An 8,483-nucleotide genomic window follows, 5' to 3' on the forward strand; every position below is an offset into this window, starting at 1 on the left:
ACTTACACGGGGAATGAAGCAGGAATGAATGGCAGGAGGTGGATGGCTGGACGGACGAGAAGGTGGGATCACACGGCGGGAAGGATGCGAGCCCGGTTGGTGTGATGACGCGGCTCGAGGTGAGCAGCCGCCGACCCTCCTCAAGCGTGTTCGCACGGCGGCGTTGCTTCGCGGCTGCAACTGCCGTCAAAGCTCAAAGCTGCGGTGGTCAAAACTGCGGTGGTCTCAAAGCTGCAGTGGATTCCGCTGTGGTGGACTTCTTACTCATTGGTTCGTGGGGGCTTCCTCAGTCATCCGCTGGTGGGGGCTTCCTCGGTCATCTCCTTCCTCAATCGTCTCCGGTGGGGGCGTCGCGCCGCGGGTTATATAGCCACGCCCTACCAAGCCATACCCACTGATTTGTGGTTGGTCGTTCGGGGCTTTCCTGGCTCCACCTTCTGATGACGAGGTGCGGGCCACGCCCATAATGTAGCTCCTCCCCCTTCTTCTCCGAGGCTTGACCACATGCGTAATGGAGTCTTGGGGTGAAGGTGATGCCAATAACCCCACCCAAAGTTACTGGCACTTTGAAAAGACCATGGGGGTGTCGGAGGGATCTATCTTATTTCAATTCGGTGCAATGCAGGGTCAACTAGTGGGAAACAGAGCCTTAAACTACATAGAATAAGAAATAACTATTTAGAAGGGTATATGGTGGCCTACGTGCTTGCGGTGGAATAACTAAGAGGACGACCTTTGACCTTTACACTTAACGGAGGTATTCACAAGGATCATTACACTATTTACAGAGGGTGATATTTACAACAAAGGATTCTCAAATCCGCAACACTGCACCCTCATCCTCCAGGCACGTCCCAACCCTTTAAACTTTACTTTGTGTGGCACGTAGGTGTAATTCCCTCTACAATTAACCTGACCCTGAGTGCGACAGTTTTAAAACACAAATAAGTATGTCCCTCTGCTGCATTGCACCCTACCTAACAGATTCACGCCCACAGGATAACCGAATTGCGGAATGGTTTTCAAGCTAAACATGTATGGTGGGGAGCATTATTTACAAGTGACGCTGATTGTATTTACGAAATGCAACCCAGGACCTGCGATTGTTCTTTTGGGGGGGGGGGGGGAGACAGCCTGCGCTGCATCGATGCACCAGCACCAATAAAGAGCACCATAAAGCATCATAAAGCACCATAAAGCACCAGTCAGTACACAGTCACCATAGTTCAAATAAAAACCAAAACCCTGTTGGTGGTCTTCCTCTTCGGCTCCCTCTGCTGGACGTTGTTCTTCCAGATGTTGTCAACTTCTTCTTCTTACTGGCGGCCTATTTGGTGGATATAAAAAGCACAGAACGTGTCCATTTTTATTTATGGCCCACAGGGGCCGACTATGGGTGGTTCACCTGTGGGCTTGGTGCCACCTCACTGGGTCCGCAAGCAAGATCTTGGGCCATCATGGCCGGTCCCAGCAGAGGGGCCATGCCCCAACCCGTGGGGTCCATGAGTGGTGCTCAGCCACAGACATGTGGTCCATAAGTGGTGCGTGGATGCAGGCAGCTGGTTGCGAGGTTTCGGGCACACTGACGCGGCCCCCCCGCACGCTCCCCTCAGTGCCCAGAGAGCACGATCCATGGGTCGGGGAAGGAAGACAGAGAAGACAGGTGAGTGAGGGGTAAGGTCACAAGGATACACATCAACGAAGGCAATGCAGAGTGAGGTGCGTCTGGAGACTGAGCGGAGAAAAGCTCGTCCCTACCGTATGTCACCCCCCCCCCCCCCTGTTACCTACTCTACCCTTGCCCTTACCCCATATTTACAAAAATCTACACATTACAAATCCGTCACTACGTCTCGTCTTCCCCAAATTTCCCCTATACCAAATTCGTCACAATCCCATTAATCCAAAATTTGCCATCACCAATTCATCATAAATCCCTCTTAAGGAGGAAGAGATGGAACATCAGCACAATGTCACACCCACGTCATGATGCGTCTCACAATCCAAAACATTTGCATTTAAAATAACAATAACATGGCATGGTGTGGAGTTCTGTCAACCCAGGTGAGTGGATGTAGATGGTGCGAGGAGATTTTTAATCCTAACTACTTCCTAAATGACATTCACACACTTTACACTACCCGGGGGCTTTCCCTGCCAATCCATTGGCCATCTTACTCTATGCGGTTTTAAGAACCAAATTCCCATTGACCAAACTGTGGTGCTTCATCAATTTGGGGTCTCACTCCCCCGATTCAACTCCCTGTGCCTTTGCACAATTCCGGGGCTGGGTCATGTGGCTCACCAGCAGGTCCGCTCACCTGCACACCTCCGCCACTGTACGTCGCCACCTGAGCTTACCTGCTCCTCACCCTAACCTACCTGGGGAAGGCCCTCCCTGGCACTTACCCCCTCGATGCCCTCTATGGCACTGGGCTACCCGGGTCCGTCCTCCGGATCCTCGGGCCCCGCTGAGCTCTAACTCTGAACTCTAACCTGGCTCCCAGAGCCTACCTGCGGCCTCACCTGGCCAAGAGACTAACAGTGGCGGAGTGCCCATTTAATCATTCGTACTAACAGGCCACACGCCCAGCCATTCCATTTCACTTACGCACCAACCAAGCAGTACTCTGCTACTTTCAGCACCACAGATGTCAATATCAAACCACAATTTACCTACTCCCTCTACCTACTTTTACGCTACCCGCCCCGGGTATTCGTGAGGGGGTCCATCCTTCCCCCATCCACTCCTTCGCACCATACACTCCTTCGCACCATACACTCCACTCCACGTGTCCCACACTACTCACTCCACACCATTCATTCCATACTCCATCCATTCCAGACCATCTATTCTCACTTGCCACCATGCAAGACAATCACTCAATGCACAATCACACACATCCTCAATACTCTGCTCAAGACACTTTCACTTCTCCAAACCATTGCCTCTCAATTCCTCATTTCACCCAAAACTTAAAACTCATACACACAGCATCATTTAACTATCTATTGCCCTTCTAAGATTAGTGCTTCCCTGTCACCCCTTATACTATTGCACATCCCTAGTCGTTATCAACCAACTACCCTACTCTACGTCCCCACTACCTGTCCAAAGTCACTACGTAAATCTAAAGTCACCTATGGTCATCTCTAGATCCTATCAATAACCTAGCCCTCCCGGGCTAATTTACACAGCCACCCCATAAACCTATAGCTCCTTTGCCCAAAAGATACGATGTGAAGGATGGTAGATCCACCATCCCTCTACACCGTATACCATTCACCATCACTATTCCTAATCCATTCACTACTCTGAGCCTCTTGTGCGGTAATGCATTCTCACAGCTCGGCTTCGAAAAGCCGGCTATGTGTGCGGATGGTCAGTCTCCTGTGGTTGGGTCCGTCCGGCATTGATTCTGGGGAGGAGGTTTTGTCGGGCCAAGGCTCCAAGCACCATCCCTACGCAGGGCCTTGTGCTCCCAAGCGCGATGGCCCAGCCTTGCCCGGCCGGAGCGCCGCCACCGCAAGGGGGCGCTGCTCTGACCCCTCCTACCCCCCCCCCCTCGAACCGGGCCGATCGCCTTGCCTGGCAAAGCGCGGAATTGACCATACAGGGCAGAGCCCGGCACGGATCGCGCACGGCGGTTCTTGAGAAACCGCCGTGGCTACGACCTCCGCCGGTCCCCACAGCACACAAAGCCCATCACGCCCCAAGAGCTCGCGTCGGCTAAATGTCGGCCTAACCGCTGCCCCGGTCAACATCGATGCTCGGATTGCATTCTCGCACCACACGTTCCGTTCTACACTCATACTTCTCGGCGCTCCAATGCCTCTCATACAACCCACGCATTCGATCACCGCACGCTCTCGTGCACACCACCCAGGCACACTCATTTCGCTCACAGACTTCGTTACCCACTTGACCACCGCACACCTCCTCGCACACCTTGGCACACACTCCTCGGTTACATCCTCTGTAACACCCACCACGGGTGTGCACTCTATGGCACACCCACTCAGCGCACACCTACCCAAGGGTGTGCACTCTTTTGCACACCCAATCACGCGCTCTGGTGTGCACTCCCGCACACGCTCCACAACCAACTCAGGTGTGCACCCTCGCATACTCGCCACAACCAACTCACTCTCTGTACCACTCTCACCCTCACGATCACGCTCCGATGTGCATTCACGCTCACACTCGGTAACACACTCGTGCTTCGACGCCATTCGCACACGCGTGCCATTGCCATTCACACAGTGCACCACGGACCTCCTACGAGCGCCAGGGTTACGCCTGCATCCCAAGCAAGCGAAAAATCTTTTTGCACCAAATACATTTCTGTTATATACACTCCTGCTCACCTCGGCGCTTCCTCCTCTTCGCTCCACCACCTGCAAACTTTCAATGGGGTTAAGCACGGCATCACGATGTGAGCACAGACTTTGTACAATTTCCATTCCTTCCTCCAACGAGTGCTTTTCTATGCCTGCCGTCTCTCCAATTTCCACTATTTGTTCGATTATTTCTTTTTCTTTAATTTCAATGTCTTTTCCTTCAACGACCGCTGGCGCTAATAAAATCAAATTCCCTACTTCGGTGGTCGCCGGCTTCCCCATACCCCGGGTCGCGATTTCTATACCCGTCCACGTATCTTCGCTTTGCTCCAACTCGCTTTACCCGCGCTCCTCTGGCCGCGTTACCTCGTCGCGTACCGATGTGACCTCCTCGCTCAACTCGCAGTCTCTCTCCCTCTCATACTCTTTTGCAACATACCTGGCTTGCCCCCTCGCTAGTCCCTCATTTACTTCCCGGGCTTGGCTTCCCAATTCCCCAATTTGACTTCCCATATCATTTCTCAATTCACTAATTTGACCTCCCATATCATTTCTCAATTCACCAATTTGACCTCCCAATTGCTTCCCCATTCTATTTTCCATTCCCTCACTATTGGCCCTCATTTCTCCCATCTCTTTCCTCAATCCCCCAATTTGGCTTCCCAATTTATTCATTTCCCTGCTGGATTTGTCCCCATCATGCCTTGCTTCGTCCCTCTGCAGTTTGATGGACGCCTGTATTTGCGCCATAAATTGCGCCATGAGGGCTTGCATGTCGCCCACCCCCATTAGTGCAGCGGGCGCGGCCCCTGCCACCATGTGCGTGGCGCCGCCATTTTGTGCGCCTGCAACCCCCACTACCACATCTTCTTCGCTTTCCTCCTCCATTACTCCCACTCCTTCCCTGGGTCGACCCTAATTCCTCCTCTATCTCCTCATTTTCCCCCACCGGCATTCAATCGCCTTGGGTATCCATGGCACGACTATAATTTGGATGTTAAATATAAATTTTGGCCGCTCGTAATTTTGACCAAATTTTTCCAGCTGATAAAAAATTTGGTTCGGGCTTCAAATCCTCCTCCTGACACCAATTGTTTCGGATTCGGGGGTCGGCGCTCCCCTTATCAAGGGGGGTTAATCCCCTTGTCTTTTAAGCTGGCCATCCCCCAATGCTGGAAGCTATAACGCTCCTCCCGGTCGGTCTTGGGTAGGGTGATTGGTCAATTTGGGGTCCCAAATACCTAATTACCAACCCCCACCGCGAGCAGGGAAATAACTCCCGCTCGAACCATGGATATGATGGTAAATGCCGAGCGGTTAGCAATCCACGGTTCGAGCCGTTAACAATAAGACTAAACCCGATTAAAGCGGTTCCAAAATCGTGCCACAGGTACTCAATCGAGAAAAGACTAAAGCGATCGAATAAGAGGAAACCAGAGTAAGGGAAGAACAAAGAGTGGGTTTATTAATTATGTACAAAACTAAAAGAAGAGGAAACGAAAGGAATATACAAGAAGAAGAAGAGCAAAAGGACACAGGGCAAGCTTAACTATACAGTCTTACTTACAACCCCGGACAAACAGACAGACTCACACGGGATGGTAGTGGTAGGGGAGGAAGGTCCAAGCAGATGGTTCCAGGCGATGGGATCTGGCTCCGGTCCAGGCTCTGGGTCCACGGGCGAAGAACGACAGGCAGCTTCGCGTATCGTTGGCACGCGACCGGAACTTACATATGTGAGGGGCTGGAATGCTGCGTACGTATAGCGTGCCGAGCGCTCTCTCTCTCCCGATCAATCATGGTCCGTATCAAACGGCAGTTCGTATCAAACGATGGTTCCCTGTGCAGTTCTTATTAGAATGTGCTCAATCACGCAGTCTGCAGTTCGAAAAGCAGTCCCCCCGCTTGCGCTTATATAACGCGCTTTGAAATCAATGCGTGCTTCATAGAGACACGCCCGCCAGTGAGCTCACCTCAGCCCTGGTTGGATAGCGAGGGCTCACCGGCTCCGCCTTTGACGGCTCGATGACAGGGCCACGCCTCGTTCTTGGCGCTCCGCCCCCTTCTTCTCCAAGCTTGACCGCGTGCGTAATGGCGCTTGGAGCGAGCGCTGAGGCGGCTGTGGCTGGCAGAGGCGCGTAATACAATTTGGAGAGAGAGACTGGAAAAATGGACGGAATGGGGCCTATCTTATTTAATTAATGCAACGCAGATTCAACTATTGGGAACACAGCCTTAACTAGACACAGACTAAGGAAATAACTGAAATTTATAAGGTGTCCTACATGTTGCTTATGGACTAACTATGGGTGCAACCTTTGACCTTTTAAATGATGGAATATTTAGAAGAAGTGATTATTTATTTACAAAGTGAGGGGTTCTCAAAACCGCAACAATATATATATATATATATATATATATATATATATATATATATATATATAGATATATATATATATATATATATATATATATATATATATATATATATATATATATATATATATATATATATATATATAGATATATATATATTGTTACGTGCTCCTCCCCGAACCCCCTGGTCACGGTGTACCTCCGAGCCCCGATAGGAGTCACGGCAGAAAACTGTGTTATTCTGTATGTCAAAGATCAATGGAGAAGCCACCCCAATTGTTATTCACAAACAAATATTGTATTAAGATCACACAAGAATAACAGTACAACAATAATAGCAATCAATAGTACAATCAATATATATCCAAAGATGGTACCATCAGTTTTGTAATATATAACTCACTGTGTGTGAGTGAAAGTGAGTGAAACCACAACATCCCCAATGTCTCTAATCCCGGCTTCAAGGCAAAGTCGATCTGCTCCAGCGATCAACAGCTCAATGTCCAATCGAGACCAGAATCCCATTGGGTTGGCAGTTACAGTCTTGCTGCCAAAGCTGTGCAAAGGTGCCTTCCAGGCGACTGGGAAATCCAAAGGCACCCTCCAGGCGACGGGGAAATCACACCCTCGGGTATGGACGTTCCACAGCTCACAGTCGGCGACACGCAAACTTTCCACTCAAAAGTCACGTCACACACACACACCCCAGATCGACGTTTTAATGCAGTGAAAATGGTCGAAACGAGACGAAACCGTGAGGGAAGCGTGAGTCCTGCGCGAGTCAAAATGGCCGACGGCCCGGTCTCGTGGCGCAACGGCACGACAATGATTCTCTCCTGAATCGATCGCAAAACCTGACACGCAGGTTAATCTGTCACAGTGATAACCACTCTGTCGCAGGAATCCCTTTCCTGGGAAACCCGAAAGTTCGCTAGTGACTGTTGTTCGCCAAAGTTCGCACCAGACCCCAAATAGCTCAGCTGCTTCTTGTCCGAATCACTCGCTCCACCTTCTTTTCCTCTTCCTCGTCGTCCGGTTCCCGATCCGGTTTCCTGTTTCTTTTTAACACGAACTTTTCACCTTTTGAAAACAGTTCATCAACAACAAACCTTTTGAAAACAATAATAGTACATGGAATCAGAAATGTTTACAGTGGATGAAAACCACCACAACGGAAGTGACGAATCGGTAACACTCCTCCCCCCCTCCCCCCCTCCCCCCCTCAAGAACGAAAGTTTGAACAGAGTGAAAACTTTCTTTGCAGGCAAAAACTCTTTTAACAAACAAACGTAAAACTCACACCCAATTCATCAATTCCCGTGAGCCACGATAATTAATATTTCCCAAAATAAAGCAACAAAACTTCCAAACAACCTACAGAAATTTCCAAAGTTAGTTCACTCTGGACAAAGCATCAGCAACGACATTGTCCCTGCCCTTTACATGCTCAATTTCCAAGTTGAACTCCTGCAAAGACAAACTCCATTTCATCAACCTCTGATTTTTATTTTTCATTTTTTGAATGAAGGTTAAGGGTTCTGATCAAAAATCCAAAGCAAAACAAATCTATAGCACTTTTTGAAGGAGGCCGAGCTGAGAGCCAGGTTTCATGGTGGTTGGGTGGTGAGGCCTGGAAGTATTCACTACATGGACGCCTTTAGGAACGTGGAGTTCACGGTTAATCCGTGTAGGAATCTTGGCTCGGCTGCTCCGCAGCATTCAGTGCTTCAAACTCTTCCTAACTTTCATAATAATCACGGTTGGAG

Source organism: Myxine glutinosa, chromosome 3 (genome assembly GCF_964187855.1).
Source record: "Myxine glutinosa chromosome 3, kmMyxGlut1.1, whole genome shotgun sequence".
In the NCBI taxonomy this organism is placed as follows: Eukaryota; Metazoa; Chordata; class Myxini; order Myxiniformes; family Myxinidae; genus Myxine; species Myxine glutinosa.